General features: G+C 42.8%; 1 protein-coding gene across 1 annotated transcript in view; it reads left to right on the plus strand.

Moving 5' to 3' along the window:
* The window catches only part of nt5dc1 (5'-nucleotidase domain containing 1), a 531,068-nt gene that overhangs the window by 358,079 nt on the left and 160,124 nt on the right, over positions 1 to 12,865 (plus strand). The gene's annotated exons all lie outside the window — the stretch shown is intronic.

Here is a 12,865-nt window from a genome sequence, read left to right on the forward strand (position 1 = left end):
TGTGGAGTTTGCGCATTCTCCCCGTGCCTGTGTGTGTTTCGTCTGGATGCTCCGGTTTTCTCCCACACTCCAAAAATGTATGGGTTTAGTGGATAGGCCATGGTAAATTGCTCCTTCGTGTCAGGGGGACTAGCTAGGGTAAATGCATGGGCCTATAGGATAGGGTCTGGGTGGGATTGTGGTCGGTGTGGACTTGATGGGCTGAATGGCCTTCTGCACTGTCGGGATTCTATTCTATGATTCCAATGCTGGCATCTCCACATCAAGATGAGCAATGAGATGGCTTCATTTAAAATTTACCAAGGATGATGTCTGAATGGATTGCATCCCAACTGTTTTAAAAAATTTATGGAAGCATTAACAGTGGAACTACTAAATAAATTTAATAATCCTTAGAAAAGGATGTAGTGCTAGAGAATTGGCAGAGAGCTAATGTCATTCCTGTATTAGACAGATCGTGCCTAGGGAATTATAGACCAATTATTTTATCATTGATGGCAGGAAAAATAGTGGAATCCTTACTAATGAAGACCATCTAGAAACATGAAATATAATAGTGAACGGATAACAGAAGGGAAATCTTGCTGGACCAACTTCATTGAATTTTTGAGGAGATAACAGAGAAGGCAATGTCAATGCAGTAGCCAAGATTCATTTGAACTTTCAAAAAGCTTCCATTAAGGTGCCCCACAATAGGGATATGTGCATGATTGAATTAGGAGCAGGTGTAGGCCATTCAGCCCCTCAAGCCTGCTCCACCATGAGATACCTATCCATAATGCATTTTGATTCTCTTGTTAGTCAATAATTTATCTATCCACCTCTGCCTTAAAAATATCCAATGATCCTACCTCTACAAAATAGACAAATGAGTAAAGTCTGAAAATGTAGTCAGAGAACAAGTAAGAGAATGAAACTGGTTTCCAGATAGAAAGTGGTGAGTGGGAGTAAAAGGTGGATTTTCAGAATGGCAGAGGTGAGAAGTAGTGTTCTACCGGGATCAGTGCCGGCATCACTGCTGTTCGCTACTTATGTTAACACTTTGGACTTTAGGATCAAAAACACAATTTCTAAATTTGCAGAAGGCAGCAAAATAGGAGAGAGAGTCCATACTGGGGACTGCAACCAATTACAAGAGGTTATTAATAAACTTGTAGAAGTAACAAGTGACAATGCCTCTATTTTCTCTGAAGATTAAGGAAATTTGCCATGTCAGCTACAGCTCTCACCGTAGCACCATAGAAATCATTCTTTCTGGTTGTATCACATCTTGGTATGGCTCTTGCTCCGCCCAAGACTGCAAGAAACGACAAAAGGTTGTGAATGTGGCCCAATCCATCATGCAAACAAGCCTCCCATCCATTGACTTTGTCTACACTTCCCACTGCCTCGGCAAAGCAGCCAGCTTAATTAAGGACCCTGCACACCCTGGACATTCTCTCTTCTACCTTCTTCCATGAGTAAAATGATACAAAAGTCTGAGGTCACGAACCAACCGACTCAAGAACAGCTTCTTTCCTGCTGCTCAGGCTTTTGAATGAACTTAGCTTGCATTACTTTCTTTACACCCTAGCTATGGCTGTAACACTATGTTCTGCACCTTCTTGTTTCCTTCCCTATGAATGGTATGCTTCCTCTGTATAGAGGGCAAGAAACAATACTTTTCACTGTATGTTAATACATGTGACAGTAATAAACCAAATCAAAAAGTAATTGGTACAAGAAGTTCAGCACAGATAAATGCAAGGTCAACCATTTTGGTGGGAAAGATAGGGAGGTCATTTCACTTGGAACGTGTGAGTCTAAGTAGGTTAGAGAAACAAAAGAGATCTTGGGGGTATAAATACACCAGTCGCAGTTAAGTCGTGCCACATGTTAGCAAGGGCGCAAAATAAAACAAACATGCAATAGTTTATTTCTAGGGAGATAGAATTTGAAAGGGAGGAATTTTTTCTGAAACCTGTATTGAACTTGGTTAGACCACACTTGGAATTGTGGCCACAACATTATCGAAAAGAATACAGAGGCATTGGAGAGCGTGCAAAGAAGATTGACAGAGATGATACATTATCAGGAAAGGAACTTCAGACTGGATCACTTTGATGAAAGTGTGGCTCAGGTGTGACCTTCAAGATTGTAAAAGATTTTGATGGAGTGGTTACAGAGAAAATGTTTCTTTTTGTGGGGAAAAGCATAACTAGATGCCAGTAATGTGTAACAGTCACCAAGAAATCCTGTGGAGAATTTAGAAGGAACTTCTCTACTCGGTGAATTGTTGGAAAGTTTGAATCACTGCCTGAGGAGTGTTTGAAGTGAATGCCAGAGATACATTTGAGGGGAAGCTAGACAATCATCTGAGAGGGAAGAGAATAGATGGTTCGAGTGGTAGCTTTGGATGAGGAAAGATGGAAGGAGGCTCAGCTGTAAGATACACAACAGTATGGACTGTTGGGCCAAATAGCTTGTTTCTGTGCAGTATGTGTTATGTAATCCTATGTAATCTACAATTAAATATTGTGAAAACCACACAATGTCCAACACTACTAGCTGTACAGTGACGGACTGAATATGTTGCCATGTATTCAATCTGATTGGTGAAGAAGATGACACCGTTGCTTGTCCTGTTCACACAAGTATTTAACCCCCTGCAGAAGGTGCAGCCTGTTTGGGTTGGTTGATTGACAGTAACCTGTCTTGTAAACATCTATAGAAAGTGTTTCGATAAGTGAAGAAATAACAAATGGCCGGTTCTAACCATTCACCGCTGAACTGGACTGCAGTAATTCAAGAAGGCAGTCACCATGACCTTCTCGAGAGAAATTCGAGATGGGCAACAAATACTGATCTAGTCAACAGGTGCTACATCCCACAAAAGAATATAAAAAAAATACAAAATCCAGCCCATTGAGTGTGAGAGAATTGGAAAATGGTGTTAACTATCAATGACTAAAACAAATTAAAAAGGCAGTTCAATAATATAACAGTAATTCAGCAAAAACTGGTTGCCTGATCAATTTACAGTCAAGATCAGTATCTCAGATTGATGTAAATTGTTGAGATTAATTTAGGTGATATAGGCTGTTCTGATATCTGGCGTGCTAGCAGCATTAGATGGCCAGTCTTCTGGATAGATTGATGTGACAATGTTTCTAGAACTTATACAGTCTCCCTTATAGCACCTGGAATAGTTGAACTCCATTTCTCACCTTACTCTGGGGAAATGATGCTAGCCTTCTGAGAAACTGGGGTAATGAACCATCATCTGTTGAAGTATTATCTGTTCCTCTTTGATTCTCTTATCCTGGTTAAAATCCACCTCCCTTGATTTCAGGGAAATTTGTACATCTAAGAACGTGCATAGCCATGCAGCATTCATTAATATTTCTGTCAGAGATACTCCTTCCGATGTTTTATGATATTCAAGGTTTTAATTCATGTTGACCTTTTTAGTTTCCCATTGTTCAACCTGACTGCTGACCCTGTTTGAAGTAATTCTCAAGGCACTTTGTTGCCACTGCCTTTATGTGTCTCTCAACCTAGTCTTGCTGCCTCTCCAGTTTGATATATGCAGACCTGCAAATTGGGCCCTGAGGATACAAATTCCCCAATCAATGTGTTGTGAGTGAAACCTTTCTGACCCCAGTCCCTCTGTCCTCGAGGGCTCTTCAGCTGATGCCTGTGAAGTTAGCATGTACTCCAGGATACAGTGCAGTTACGTAGTTCTTGACATACTGCTGTTGAGGGGCCAGAGCTACACACTCCATAGCCATTTCATCGTGTTCATCCTCTGAAAAGTTTGTTGGCCATCCGTTAAATTCTTGCAGAAGAGGGCCAAATGTAGTGAACAAATACCTGATGTCTCCTCATATAGTTCTTTTCTTAAATGGCTGTCTCGCTTGATAACCTTCCCACCCCTCCTCTATCCCATCCCATTTATCACCTGCTCAGCTTCTTACACTTTTTTCCTCTGTGGGCATTTATTACAGTAAGAAGATTTCTTACTTACTGTGCCCACCCCAGTCCAACGCCAGCATCTCCACATCAGGGCATTTATTAATGTGAGAAGGAGGAGCTAACCAGAACATTTTGTGAAGTCAGCCTACCCTGCCAGCCTAGCAAAAATTAGGCTCATTAGTCATGAGAGTAAACCAAGGGGCAGGCTATTAGCTCCATTTCAACAAGATACATTGCTACAAGTTCTTCAGTGTGCCATCCTATATTTATAAATGTTAGAAATGTTTATTTTGTGGCTTTCACTGTGTTAGGTCTGGTGCAGGTGTTCTGATGGACACCAACAGGCAACAGGTCCTGCAATTGAATGCTTTCGGCAGAATTTTCCATTATTGAAACTAAGGCCAGAATTCTACTGCCCCGTCCACCACAGAATCAGGGTGGACAATGTAAATGTTCACTGACCTTGGGCGGAAATTTCTGGTCTCACTTGAGCAAGGCAGTGAATCCCGCCCTCAGTGCGGTAGCAGGCAGCTCCTATGGCGCCTTTCCCACTGGCCAGATTCTGCACTTGGAAGCTTATTAAGTATTCACAGGCAAATTCCCTTCTGACTCTCCTGGCAACAGGCAGGATTCATCAACCTGCTATCAGCTTGTGGGTTCAAAAATTCCAAAGTCATATTTAAACATCAGCCCAGCACACTTGTATCACTCTCTCTGGTCTGTGTCAGATCGTGCAGGATGTCAGCAACCCAGAGGAAATGGCTAGCAGCCTCAAGAAGTCAGCTGTTACTTGATTCAACCCCCACCCTTGCCGAGCCCAACACCTGTAAGGTGTCCATGCAACACTTGGACCTCTACCCTCTGGAGTCTTAATGTATCGCCTTCCAATCAGTGACATGATATCCCTTTGCTTATGAGCTTCTCATGTTGGGCTCCTGCTTTCGTCCTCTTGGTTTTCCCTCTACCTTCCATTATTTGTCTTCTTCAGTCGCCTCCTTGTCCCTTTGCATCACATTGTCAGCCTTTGCAATCCCCCCCTCCCCCCGCACAGCCTTTCTCCTACATTGGCTCCCTAATCTTCGTCAAGCCACAACCCATAACCTCACCCGGGGTTACCTGAGCCTCACCTCGCATTCCGCCCCCTGTCAAACTTTGGACCATTGTACTCGTGACTGCATGAGTCTTGTAGCTCACTGCTACCCAAATAGACAGTGGTGTGTGGCACCAGGGGTAAGATGATGACCCCTGTACTCCCCAACCTCAGGTGCAATAATGATCTGAAATGGTGACACACATGGGTCCATGGGTCCAGCAGCATAGTGCTGTCTGTGAAGGCCATTCAACATGGAGGTAGAGGACAGGAACAGGTCTTCCTGGGCAGACTGCTGCACAACACATCAGGAACAGCGCAGCACAATGGCAGAAAGGCTTTGTTACACTCACTTCCAAGTTTCTTGCAAACTGAGAACTGCCTAGTACACACCACTCTTTAGTAATTGGGTTATAGATTGACTTAATTTCATGCTGACGTGACACAAGATTGGAAGGCCTGATGGGGCACTGAAGGGCAGCTGTGTTAATGAGCATTTTTGAGATGCGACTGTTGTTTCTACCACCAGCCAGCAGGAAGGCCAACCTGCCATTGGGAACATTGCGATGCGATTTTATGCTGACAAGTTTCTGCCTATTTGGCTCCCACTAGACTCCCGCTCCCGCTTGCCACCAAAACCACAGGGGCAGGTTGGGAGAATTCTGCCCTTTAATTTGTGAAAATGTTAGGGAATTATGCATGTAACAGATGTTGAGGGGAGCGATTACTTCCAAACACGGATAGTTCTTGAGGTGAACTCATTTGAATATCCATTTGTCCCAAATGCAGATTCAGAAAATATTGTGCAAAGACATAGAATATGTAGTTTTATGAAGTTAATATAGTATGTTTACATTTCAAGTTAAATGTATTTTTGGAAGTACAGCAGGTAGTTTTAGTCAGAGGAATGAATATGATCATGGGAATTAGGAGCAGGATTTGACCCTTCAAACCTGCTCTGCCATTGGATAAGATCATGGCTGACCTGATTGTGGCCTCAACTCCACTTTCCTACCAATCCTCTTTACCCTTTGACTCCCTTGTTAGTTGAGACTCTATCTAACTCTGCCTTAAAAGTATTCAGTGATCTGAGACAAAGAATCCCACAGACTTATACCCTCTGAGAAAAGATTTCTCTCATCTCCATCATAAATGGAAGACCCCATAATTTAAACAGTGTCCCTACTTCTAGTCTCTGTCACAAGGGGAAACATCCTAATAAGATCACCTCTTATTCTTTTGAACTCCAATAGATACAGGCCCAATCTGTCCAACTTTACTCATTAAGATAAACATTTCATCCCAGGAATTACTAGAGTGAATCTTCTCTGAACTACTTCGAATACACAATGTCTGTTCTTAAATAAGGAGACCAAAATGATTCTACGCTTCTATGATCCTAAAACTGTACACAGTACTCCAGTTACGGTCTCAGCAACACTCTACATGACTATAGCAAAGCTTCCCTACTTTTATGTTCCATTCCTCTTGCAGTGAACAGCAACATTTCATTTGCAATCCTAATCAGTGTTTTTTTGTGATTCTTGTACCAGGACATCCCTCTGTACCACAGAGTTCAGTAATCTCTCTTCAATTAAATAATATGCTTCTTTTCCAGTCTCCCTCCCAAAGTGGACATGTTCACATTTTCCCACATTACACTCCATCTACCAATTTACTGCCCAATCATTTAACCTATCTCTATCCCTTTGCAGATTCCTTATGTCCTTTTCACAATTGATTTGCCTTCCTATCTTTGTGTCAGCAAAATTAGCAACCTTTCATTAGGTTCTTTCATTCAAGTCATTGATAAAGATTATAAACAGTTGAAACCCTAGCACCAATCCCTGTGGCAGTCCACTGGTTACATCTTGCCCAGCTGAAAATTGCCCATTTATGCATACTCAGTATTTCCTGTTAGTTAACCAATCTTCTATCCGTGATAGTATGTCACCCCGACATCATGAACTTTTATTTTCTGAAGTAACTTTTGATGTTGCACCTTGTCAAATGCCTTCAGGAAATCCAGGTACACTATGCACAGGTTTCCCTTTATCCATGTTGCTCTTGCTATTTCCTCAAAGAATTACAGAATCCCTACTGTGCAGAAGGACGCCTTTCAGCTCATCAAGCCTGCACCAATAATAATCTCACCCCGTAACCCCATGTATTTACCCTGCTAATCCCCTCTGATACTAAGGGCAATTTAGCATGGCCAATCAATGTAACCCACACATCTTTTGGACTGTGGGAGGAAACAGGAGGAAACGCATGCAGAACAATTCTAATAAATTAGTCAAGCATGACTTCGCTTTTACAAATGCATGTTTAACTCTGACTAAATTGAAAATTCTCCAAGTGTCCTGCTATAACCTCTTTTATAATAGATTCCAGCAATTTTCCTACAACAGATGATAGGCTAACTGGCCTAGATCATAGAATCCCTACAGTGCAGAAGGAGGCCATTTGATCTGCACTGACTCTCCAATGGAGTATATTACCCAGGCCCACCCTATCTCCATAACCCCATGCATTTGCCTATAAACCCCCTAATCTACACATCTTTGGACACTAAGGGACAATTTAGCATGGTCAATCCACCTAGCCTGCATGTTATTGGACTGTGGGAGGAAATCAGAGCATCCAAAGGAAACCCATGCAGACACCAGGAGAATGTGCAAACTCCATACTGATAGACCCCTGAGGCTGGAGTTGAACCCGGGTTCCTGGTGCTGTGAGCAATGCTAACCACCGGGCCACTCTGCCTGTACAAGATTCCTGCTTTCTGTCTCCCTCCTTTCTCGAATGGAGGAGTTACATTCACTATTTTCCAATCTAATGGCATCTAAGGAATTCTGGAAAATTAGAAGCCAACGCACCAACTATCTCAGCTTTCTGGGTGTTGTGCTTTCCTATCCCATTTCATCTCTGCTATGCTGAATCCTATGGAAGTTATTAATCAGTGCAGGCATGTTACTTCAAAGGAAATAAAATCACCATTTCAGCACCAAAATCAAGATAATTATGGAGATTTATCTGTCAAAATCAAAAATAGCAATCTTGACATAAATAATATGTGAAGGTCAGCTGGAGTGCTTTTGGAGGGCATTTCTTAATTATTCCTTCTCCTGTATGGTTCAATCATTTATTTTATCTTCACCCTTTTTGAGACTCTGGGAGTTTACCGCATTCCTTCACCAGGGGATGGACATTGACAATTAGCCAATCAGTACCCTCGGATGAGGAACTTCCTGAGGTAAAGTGAGTGGATTCTGCTTGATTCATTTCTCTGTAAACTGATTGGGGAAATCTTGATATTAGAGGAGTATTGAGGACAGGAGTCTGTACTTTTGGACGAAGTAATCTCCACTTTACCTATAAAAGCAAACATAGATTTTGAACACCTTTATGGCAGAAAAAAAAATGATAGGAACAGAAAATAGAGAGGCATAGTGCACTGATCTTAATACTCTTGAGCAAGATCGACATTCTGCATGGGTAGCAGATTCGCCAGTCTTCAGTTATCCCATTTCTGTTCATCACTGTCTCTGTGGTTTAGTTTCCACAGAACACAAGGTGAGCCAACATTTAAAAAAATTACAAAATGGATGATCAGCTTAACATAGCTGCACACAGTGAAGAAGAGAGTTATACATACTGCTCTAATGTGCCATTAGACAGCATTACTACGACTAATGATTACTGCCCTCTGTTTTACACAGCGCAAGAGCACCATCTGCAGTGTTATCACTGACAGTCTCTGAAAAGCACTTATTCTTCACGCGAGTGGGGATTACATACTGTGGTGAACTCTCACTTAGTCATGGTGATAGTGCCATCTTGTGGAAATACTGAATTGCCTTTGTCAGTGCCTGCATACAGTATAGTTATGATGTGGAGATGCCAGCGTTGGACTGGTGTAAGCACGTAAGAAGTCTCACAACACCAGGTTAAAGTCCAACAAGTTTATTTGGTAGCAAATGCCACTTTTGCTACCAAATAAACCTGTTGGACTTTAACCTGGTGTTGTGAGATTTCTTACAGTATAGTTTCCAGAGGCTGGATTTCTGAAGCTGGATGAGAGTGGGATCAGAAGCAGGCGGACAGATAAATTGCCATGTGAGAGTGGAGTGCCTGTTTGTCAGCATCTTCCAGCCTCTCGGTCACGTTGAAAGAGGTTGGGTCAAAGGTGAAGTGGCAATACATCTGCAAGTGGCGCCAAAATGAAGACAATAGTACAAACACATGGGGCTGAATTAAGTAAGGCCACACTCCACCCCTACAGTTGATTTGTAAATTACTATCATGGGGATAATGTAGGGTGGGATGGGGTACCCCTCGACAATGATGCCTTAGCAATGATGGCGATTTTTAATGTCAGTAACTTTAAAAGTACTTAGATGGCACCTCCATATTGAGACTCTCTTTCTCTCCCTTACCGGCATTAGCAGGCTGCAGCTCTCTCGACACTGCAAACCTTCTATTGACCCTCTGGCATTGGGAGCCCACTGCTGTCCTTGATTGCACTGATTCCACCCACCACTCAATGGCAAATCCTGCAACATTTGTGTCAAGTGACTATTCCCAACATGGTGCAGGGAGACCTGGATTTGATCCCAACATTGGTGCCCGTGTCCAAAAATGGAAATTTCAGCCCAGTGTGTTTGAACTGTAATCATTATATCAGCTGAGGAGATGAATGTCCTCAGAATCATATCTACTCCCTACATTCAGCGCAAGACAGATATCTTGAAATTTTCCATGTCTTTTGACTCCATTTTAAGTCTGAGTTTCTGTAATTTGTAATTTTACAATGGAGCGTTCACCACCCTGTCTGAAAACTATTCCTCTCGTCGTTTAAACACAGTCAGTCATGTCATGAGTCAGCCAACCCCAGCAGAATTGGGCCTCACCACCAGGGTACAGTGTAACTCGTAAATGTCCAGAACGGTTCTGCTTGTTCACATAAATATCTTCTTCCTTGTTGAAATGATTCAATGTTTCAAACTTTCCTTCATCCCTATCAAACTCTTCGTACTTTGCCAAGACAGGATGAAAGTCAGCTACCGTACCAAAGTCTAAAACGTCTTAAATAGTTGTAAACATTCTTTGAATAGGTGAAGAAGTATCACGCCTCAGTGAAACAGCACTGTGTTTCCATCACTATGTCATAAGTACACAGTAAGAGTTCTGCCTCAGTAAAACAGAGCTGTTCTCTGTATGCCGGAGTGTAATCGTTCAGTAAAACAGAGTGGTTATTAATATCAGTAAACCAGAACTGTTGTATCTACATGGTGGTCTTATACTTGGCATTTATAGCTGAAGTAGTAGAATATTAAAGTAAGGAATTATTGCTGCAACTATACAAGGCATGGTGAGACCGCAGCTGGAGTACTGTGTACAGTTTTGGTCCCCTTATTTGAGGAAGGATGTAGTGGTATTCGAGGCAGTTCAGAGGAGGTTCATTTGATTGATTTCAGAGACGAGGGGGAGAATTTTCCCATCCTGCCTGTCATTGGGAAATGTGGTGGATGAAGGGGTGAGGGGGAGGGAGGGGCGGGGGAGGCAACGCTAAGGTCTGTTGACCTTGGACAGGATTTTCTGGTTTTGGGACGAGCGTGGACGGGAAATTCTGTCCCAGGGGTTTATTTTATGAATGGAGATTAAGCAGTTCAGGCCTACGCCTTCTAGAGTTTAGAAGAATGAGGAGATCTAATTGAGGAATATAAGATAAAAGGTATTGACAAAGTAGATGTAGAGCAGATGCTTCCTCTTCTGGGGCAATCCAGAACAAGAGGTCATAGTTTTAGGATAAGGGATAGCAGATTTCAAACAGGGATGAGGGGAAACTACTTCTCTCAAAGGATGGTGAATTTGTGGAATTCACTATCCCAGAGTGCAACGGATGCTGGAAAATTGAATAAAGTTGAGGAGGAGCTAGACAGATTTTTAGTTAGCAGTGGGTGAAGGGTTATTGGAGAATAGGCAGGAAAGTGGAGTTGAGGCCAAGACCAAATCAGCCATGATGGTATTGAATGGTGGAGCAGGTTCGAGGGGCTGAATTGCCTACTCCTGCTCTTAGTTCTTATATTCTATGTTCTGTAAGCAGTACACTATAAGTACAAGACTAGTTTATCTCAGTAAAAGAGAGTGTCACAGAATTGGATGGTGCCTGCCCAGTTATGAGGCACTAAATAGGCAGCCAAGCATCAATATGTCAAGTGCGGCACACGATCACATTGTACTAGTAAATGTGCTATCCACCACATTGATGCGGACAAAACAAAGGATGTACAAGACCTGAGTTTAAAATAGGTGTTAGGCCCATCGTATTTCCCTATAGGATGCGTAGCATCTGGTTAAGATCCCCTTTGCCAAATTAAACTGCTCTGATTGCATGCTTAGCTGTGGGCCAGCTGAATTCATGCCCAAGCGTCCTAACCAGTGATCCTTAAAGCAACTGCCTTCGCTGCCGCTGGAAGGTGCATTTTAAAACAAAATATTTACCTAAGTGTGGAGGTGGAAGTTACAGGAGAGTATCACCTGGCTCCACTGCAGTGTTGAAGGTTGGTGTTCACCTCCAATCCATTTCCTGCTTTCGCAGCCTTCCTCCCAACCACCCACTGACCCACTTCACCTATTTCCTGGTCATTACTCACCCTCTCCCCATCCCCCCGCCACATCCAATTACTTTCACCCCTCCTAATTGTCACCTGCACATAGCGTGAATCAATTTTTAACTCAGTAAATTATGAATGCAGGAGCTCTATACCTCAGTAAAAAAAAGTACAAGTACAGGAGTAACCTACTTCAGGGGCATAATGAATTCTAAATAAACAGTGGTCTTGCAGCCTCAGAATTGTGCTGTGTATGCAGATAGTTTTAATGTTAATCAAGTCATTTCAGTGCCAGGAGGCATCTGTGCCACTTCCACTCACTTCCTGCATAGCCCGTGCTGAACGTTGCCTTGGTAAGGTCACTAGCCAGGATATTATGTGCATAGAAACATAGAAAAACCACAGCACAATACAGGCCCTTCAGCCCACAAAGTTGTGCCAAACATGAGCCTACCTTAGAGATTACTAGGCTTACCTATAACGCTCCATCTTACTAAGTTCCGTGTACTTATCTAAAATTCTCTTAAAAGACCCTATTGAATCCGCCTCCACAAACATTCCACCTTCCAGCAAGCTGGAAGAATGCAGAGTGGGCAGATTTTCATGTAAGTCAGCATCCATCACTGATTTGATTCCAGTGCTGTCATTTTCATACACAGCAGCACAAGGGACCCACCCACTAACATTATTTTAAGGGATCATTAACTACCTATAGATTACTTGCTGATCATTGTCTCCGACTGAATTTGTGGAAGTACTGTGTATGTTGAGTGGCTTGGTAAGGCCTGCAGAGCGTGGTGCACGTGGGAATGACCTATCTCGAGACCATATGAACTGTTCACAGAAGAAGGATCCGAAGAAGAAAGAGATGGCTTTTTAGCAAGAGGCTTTCTCCAGCTGGTGTCTTGCAGGAGCAACCCCCTACTCCACTGAAGCCAAGAGCAGTGTGTCCAGTGTCTGAAATTCACCAAGGAGGTGCTGACATCTTGGAAGGCCTCTTAGAACCTGCAATCTCAGAGCTGTGTGATGAAGGCACAGCCAGTCACTGTGGAGGTGACTGTGGCCATCAGCTTCAACGTGTCAGAATTTTTCCAGGCTGAAACAGGCACTGTAACCAAAATCTCAGAATTTGCTTTCCATCACTGCAGCGGGGAGCCCAGGAGAGGGGTCGTCTTCTTCATCTCTGTAAATAGGGAGACACAGA

This window comes from Carcharhinus amblyrhynchos, chromosome 7 (assembly GCF_965287045.1).
Source record: "Carcharhinus amblyrhynchos chromosome 7, sCarAmb.v2.hapA, whole genome shotgun sequence".
NCBI classification, from domain to species: Eukaryota; Metazoa; Chordata; class Chondrichthyes; order Carcharhiniformes; family Carcharhinidae; genus Carcharhinus; species Carcharhinus amblyrhynchos.